General features: G+C 44.9%; 1 pseudogene; it reads left to right on the top strand.

Annotated features, from left to right (window-relative positions):
* Positions 1-1,534: 1,534 nt before the first annotated feature.
* LOC106695308 lies at positions 1,535-4,802 on the top strand (annotated as a pseudogene).
* The last annotated feature ends 2,235 nt before the right edge of the window (positions 4,803-7,037 follow it).

Raw genomic sequence — 7,037 nt, 5'->3', positions numbered from 1 at the left:
TTTGGTGTCTTTGAGGGACAATTTGGAGGACAACATGGGTATTGCCTGACAAGACCAGTGTCAAGTCACTCAAGCTCCCTTTATGTTCAACATCTCGTCCTACCCTATGTTACTGGCACCCACTGTTATTGAAAGGGGGCAGTCTGACTCTCATTTGAGGCCCAAAGCACAGGTATATTATAACTGCTCATCTGCCTTTATTGTTGTGAGAGACACAGCATCAGTCTGCACTAATAAAAGACAAACATGCAAATTGCCTGTACCTTCGCTACACCTTAAGCCACGTCCACCAGCCAGTCAGAGCGACTATATGCAAATTAACCAAACAAGGTGGCACTGGCAGCCACGGAGCTGTGGCAAGCAGGAGGCTTGGTTGCCCCAATGATGGAGGAAGCCAAGCTTCCCGCTTGCCACGGCGGGCTCTGAGCTCCACTCAAAGCAACAAAGTTTCAATTATAGAAGGTAAATAAACCCCAGATACCTGCTTTCAGCTGACCATGGCCACGGAGCTGGAGCGACCAGCAGGCTTCCCTCTCGCCCACCCTGGCCAGCTCTGAGCTCCTCTCAAAGCTACAAAGTTTCAATTATAGAAGGTACATAAACCCCAGAATTAATAAAGAAAAGAAAAGAAGGAGAGGCTGGGAGCTTCCGTTGCAAGGGGGCTTGGCCAGCCTGAAAACAGCCCTCAGCCCCTCACCCAGACTGGCCAGGCACCCCTGCGGGACTCCCCACCCAAAAGGGGGTGTGGCCAGCCTGAAAACAGCCTTCAGTCCCTCACCGAGGCTAGCCAAACCTCCATGGGGTAAGGGTCCCCACTGGGGAAGGGCCTTGACCAGCCTGCAAACAGCCATCAGCCTCTCACCCAGGCTGGCCAGGCACCCCAGTGGGGTCCCCCACCCTGAAGGGGGTGTGGCCAGCTGCAAACAGCCATCAGCCCTAACAGCAGAACAACTGGGAATGACTGGTCAATATGAAACACATTGACCACCAGGGGGCAGACGCTCAGTGCAGGAGATGCCCCCTGGAGGTCAGTGCACTCCCTCAGGGGGAGGTCTTCTCAGCCACAAGCCAAGCTGACGGCTGCCAGTACAGCGGTGGTGGTGGGAGCCTCTCCCACTTCGTCAACAGCGCTAAGGATATCCAACTGCAGCTTAGGCCTGCTCCCTGCTGGCAAGTGGACATTTCCTCAGGGCTGCCGGGCTGCCAGAGGAATGTGTGACTACCAGCTTGGGCCCAATCCACCAGGGAGTGGGCCTAAGCCAGCAGGTGGACATCTTCTGAGGTGTCCCAGACTGCAAGAGGGCATAGGCTGGGCTGAGGGCCCCCCCCCCCCCCCCAGTGCACAAATTTTTGTGCAACGGGCCTCTAGTAGGAATATACGGAGATATTGACTTTGATGGGACTAAGGCCTGCTGTCTTCCCTGATGTGGGGAGTAGAGGAAGGAGATGGTTGTGCCGGGTGGGGAGTGTGACAAACTTGGCATCTCAAGAGAGAATCTTATCATGGGATGTACTGTCCTCATTATGACAGGATATGAATTTTGAGGACGTGGCCATTGCGTTCGCTCAGGAGGAGTGGGAGATCCTTGATGAGGCTCAGAGACGTCTATACTGTGATGTGATACTGGAAGTGTTTTCACTTGTATCATTCGTAGGTAAGACCTTCATCTCTCCTAGTGTACTGAAGTGATGCCCACTCTTTATTTATTCTCCAGACATAGCACTGTCTCTCTCAAAGCAAGACCATGGGCTCTGCTCATTTCCCCCACTGTCTTGTGAAATGTACTGTGGCTGCCAGTGCTGAGCTCTCAGAGAGCCCTGACTAATAGACTCCACAAACTTCCCTAACACCAGTTGCCTTAGGAACTGCAGGAAGTGTCTGGGTGTCAGCAGTCTTACAGACAGCTTAATGGGTCCCTCTTGCTCTTCCTCACCCAGGAAGGGTGACTATATCCAGATCCATGGCCTCCACTTCTGCACCTTTCCTGTAGATAAGGACCTTGGTGAATGCCTGTGCCAGGTATCTTCTTTATATACAGGAACCAGTTGCTGTTATTGTAAGACCCTCCTTCCATTGTTGTTTGTAATATTACCTTCTGTGAATACTATTGCAAGCCGAATGCAATGCGCAAGTGATGGCTGCTCACCTTTGTTGTCTTTCCTTGAAACTTGGAATATTTAGTTTGTAGATATTTCTAGAGAAGGAGGTGCAGAGAGAACCCTGGGTTTCTGCAGGGTGAACGTACAGGATGTTCCTAGGGGAAGCCTGGCCTGGCTGAGTGGCAGCTCGGGGGAGGTAGGACATAAGGATGGTGTTCAGATTGTACCAGGAACCTGCTCCTGTCTAATGATGTTTTGTGCAAGTTCCAGTGGCCACCCCTCATTTATACATTTCCTTTTCCATATTTGACACTTTGCTGGCTTCTTATTTCATCAATGACTTTCTAGCTTTGGATATCTTTGCCTTTGTGTCCTTTTTACGTCACCTATTCCTTTGCACTTCTCTTTCTGCAGTATTCTACAACATGGACCTATGCAAGCGTTATAAGGAGCACATACACTGAGTGGCCAGATTATAATGACCACCCCGTCAGCACTTTATTGACACTTCGAAAATACTCAATATTGAAAACTTCCTAAGCAAATATTCTCAAGGTTTTATTATCATTATTATTATTATTCTTTGCATAACTAATTCATTTCTTTGTACTGATGGGGTGGTCATAATAATCTGGCCACTCAGTGTACATGCTTAAATACCCCTAAAATACCAGCTGCTTGTTTATTGAATTTTACTTGGAATGAGATGTAACCAACCTTCTGCACAGCTTGCCCATGTCACCAGCATAGAAGATCTGCTGCAGTGATGGCAAACCTTTTGAGCTTAGCGTGTCAGCATTTTGAAAAACCCTAACTTAACTCTGGTGCCATGTCACAAATAGAATTTTTCTGATATTTGCAACCATAGTAAAACAAAGATTTATATTTTGATATTTATTTTATATATTTAAATGCCATTTAACAAGGAAAAATCAAGCAAAAAAATGAGTTTGCATGTCACCTTTGACACACGTGTCATAGGTTGCCATCACTGATCTACTGAATGCTGTTAGCAGCAGAATGAGCTGGACAGTCCACTTCTCCTCCATGTGGTACTTGTCTTGTTTTTGCTCTATTTCTGCTGAAGTCTCCCTTGTTTTGTGATCTTCAGTGCTCAAGAACTTCAGAGTGACCTCTTACTAATCCATCTTTCAGGTCTTTTATTTTCAGCCAATTGCATGAAACCAATGTAGTATGTGCAACCCACTTTTATAATGGGACTTCCCACTGTCACCAGAATCAACATTCATTTCGTCATCATTCCTCTGTTTTCAGGTCCTTGGCGTAAGATGGATGATGTGGAGGCCTATTCTCAGCACAGTGTATCTATAGGAGATTCTCAGGTCAGGGCTTCCAGGACAGCTGCAGCCACCCAGAGGACCCATCTGTGTAAACCGTGCTTCTCAGTGTTAAAAGATATTTTGCACCTGAGTGAGTTACAAGTGGTTTACTTTGAGAAGAATGTGTTCTTAAGTGATGCATGTTTGAGAGACTTGTGTTCCAGTGCAAACCCTCACCAGCAACAGAAGGATGCCAGTGGAGAGAAGCCCTGGAAAGAAGATATGGAGAGTCCCTCGCTTGTGACCTGTTGCTGCTTCTACTTATCTGGGATGCCTGTAGCTAGTATGGAGGTTGGGGAAGACTCCCCAGCCATGTTAGGGCTTCTCCAGCACCAGGCCACTCTTAACACTATGGAGCCACACAGTAACAATGAGATTTCACAGGAATTTCTCAGTGGAAAAAGACATCACCAGTGGGTGGAATGTGAAAGAGCTGACAGCCAGAAACAGAAAGTTGCTTATCAGAAAGGTCTCTGCTCTGGAGATATGGTTTATGAGTATAATAAATGTGGGGAAGTGTGTAGACAAATGTTTAACCACCCTCCACATGGGAGAGTTCACACTGGAGAAAAGCCTTATGAGTGCAGTGAATGTGGGATACCCTTTCGTCAAAAGTGTCACCTCATTGTACACCAAAGAGTTCACACTGGAGAAAAGCCTTATGAGTGCAGTGAATGTGGGATATCCTTTCGTCAAAAGTGTCGCCTCATTGTACACCAAAGAGTTCACACTGGAGAAGAGCCATATGAGTGTAGCGAATGTGGGAAGCATTTCAGAGAAAAGGCTGCCCTCACTAAACACCACAGTGTTCACACTGGAGAAAAGCCATATGAGTGCAGTGAATGTGGGATATCCTTTCGTCAAAAGTGTCACCTCACTGTGCACCAAAGAGTTCACACTGGAGAAAAGCCATATGAGTGTAGCGAATGTGGGAAGTATTTCAGAGAAAAGGCTGCCCTCACTAGACACCAAAGAGTTCACACTGGAGAAGAGCCATATGAGTGTAGTGATTGTGGGAAACATTTCAGAGAAAGGTCTAACCTCAATAAGCACCACAGAGTGCACACTGGAGAAAAGCCATATGAGTGTAGTGAATGTGGGAAGCATTTCAGAGAAAAGGCTGCCCTCACTATACACCAATGGGTTCGCACTGAAGAAAAGCCATATGAGTGTAGCGATTGTGGGAAACATTTCAGAGAAAAGGCTACCCTCACTAACCACTGCAGAGTTCACACTGGAGAAAAGCCATATGAGTGTAGTGAATGTGGGAAGCATTTCAGTGAAAGGTCTGCCCTCAGGAAACACCACAGAGTTCACACTGGATAAAAGCCATATGAGTGTAGTGAATGTGGGAAATCCTTTAGTGAAAGCTCTATCCCCAGTGAAGACAAGAGAGTTCACACTGGTGAGTGTAGTGAGTGTGGGATTCCTTTTAGCTACAACTGTAATCTGGTTAGACACCTGTAATTTCACACTGGAGAAAAGATGTAAATGTGCAGGGAATGTTTTATTTTTCTCACTAAGAATAAGAACACTTAAGGGGCTCTAAGGGACCCATTTACATGAATGTAAACCCCTTTAATGAGAACATACACTCTGCTAGATTCGTCATAAAATTGAGGTACAAGTGAGACTTGAAGTATCTGTGTTGGACTTGCTAACATGTCCAGACCTACAACCCAAATGATGTCACTGTGAGTGTTTATCACTAAAGAGATTTCACAGCTAACACCTGCCTCACCTGAGGAGTGTGCATCGGTCACATTCCCTGGGTGCTCAGGGGAATGTATTCTGTGTTCTCGCTTCTGCTTGTGGTAATTATGATTCCTCCAAGCTCTTGGCAGTATCTTCATTCATTTCTCTATGACTAGAAAATGCACCTGACCCAGGATTCATCCAGAGCAGCTGTTCTCAGCTAAGCAGTGCTACCTCTTTCAGGGACATAGTGGTACTCACATTATGCTTTGATAAATTTTGGGGTTTTTTTATTCACCAACCTGCAAACTCTGTGCTCTCCTCTGCTCTGGTTTATGATTTTTTTTTTAAGGGTGTTTTTATATTTGTGTTGTTATTTATTAGTGCATTATTTTTAACACCAACTACTCTAAACCTGAATTTGCCACACTCTGTATTTACCCCCAGTCATTTTGTAATATTTCTGCTTCCCCAACCCTCCATGCAGACATTGATTTACCTTCCTTTACAATAGAGTAGTTCATATTTTTCATAATTTTATTGGCACTATAAGGTGAATTCTCTTTAACAAACACTGGCTTCCTTCATGCTATACAGATGTTTGAGATTTAACACTAACGTTTATATAAATAATTTTTTTATTTCTAGAAAATATTGTATTCTATGGATAACCACTTTTACTATTGAGCTGCCTATAATTTCAGTTATTTCTACGTTTGGGGTTTTAAAAATAAAACAGCTCAGAATATTGTATTCCATTCTTTCTACAGATGTATGTCTTATTAAACTGTTCCAGTGTCAGTGAATGTGGTACATTTCAACATATATGGAACTATGACCTCAAATGGTCAATCAGTTTGCCTTCCCACCCACCCAGAAAATTCTATGCAACTCTGCCAGTGTTATGGGTTGGCTCAACGAGATAGACCACCGACTCAGAATTTTAAATTTGAAAGCCTTTTTATTAAGCTGGCCAGCTGACCACAGCCCGTACCTTCCACCTCTGGGAAGCCTCGCGGCATGTGGCAAAGAGCAAGCGTGCATTATGATTTTTATAGCAAAACAGTGTTCAAAGAATACAAAGCATTTCATTAGAAGTTCACAAAAAGTTCATGAGAACGGAGGGGAGGTAAACAGAGTCACACCTGGCTGGAGCGTATCATATCACATTGTTTTTCTAAGACAATCTAGCAATTTTTCTTCCATGCTCTCTGACCCTGACACAATCCTTCTACACAATCGCTCTCCATACATCAGTCCTCCTCCCAGCACATACACAATCCTCATATCCTGGCAACACAATTCTTTCTCATACATCCCCCTCTGTCCGAGCACATTCAATTTCTCATGTCTTATTTCCTCCCCTTAGCTCATTCTGTAACATTCTGTAACCCTTCCATGCCGCAGTCCCTCACCCTAGCACAGTCTGTATAATATTCTTTATTTCCGTCAGTGTATGCTTAATTTCTAGTTGGTTGTTTATCACAACATGGAGGGTCTCACTAGATTTCTTGAAGATCTCAATACATTTATCGGCGGTCTCACCAGTCTTTTCGAGGGCCTTACTACATTTATCGGCGGCTTCTAGACAGTTCTTTAAAGACCTTAAAAGTGTGGTTTTGAACTCTATATCCATCAGTTTGCTTTCCTCCATTTCTGTCATTTGTGTCCTGTTTCTTTGTCTCGGCATTTTTTATGCTTCGCTGTGTCAATAGGGTGCCTTTCTGTGCTAAGTGTCCCAATTACCTGAGGTAGACACTCTTGGTGCACCCCCTTGTGGGCTTTGTGCACAGTCTTGTTGTAATTAAGCCTTGATTGTTGTAGTTATCACTGGGAGGAATTGACCTCCAGGCCAATTGACTGTGAGAATCAGCTGTGTCTGCAGTGGGAGAACTTCTGTGC

Source organism: Myotis lucifugus, unplaced genomic scaffold (assembly GCF_000147115.1).
Source record: "Myotis lucifugus unplaced genomic scaffold, Myoluc2.0 scaffold_1068, whole genome shotgun sequence".
Lineage (NCBI taxonomy): Eukaryota > Metazoa > Chordata > Mammalia > Chiroptera > Vespertilionidae > Myotis > Myotis lucifugus.
Note: the sequence above shows the minus strand (reverse complement) of the source record. Positions and strands in the feature narration are given on the sequence as shown.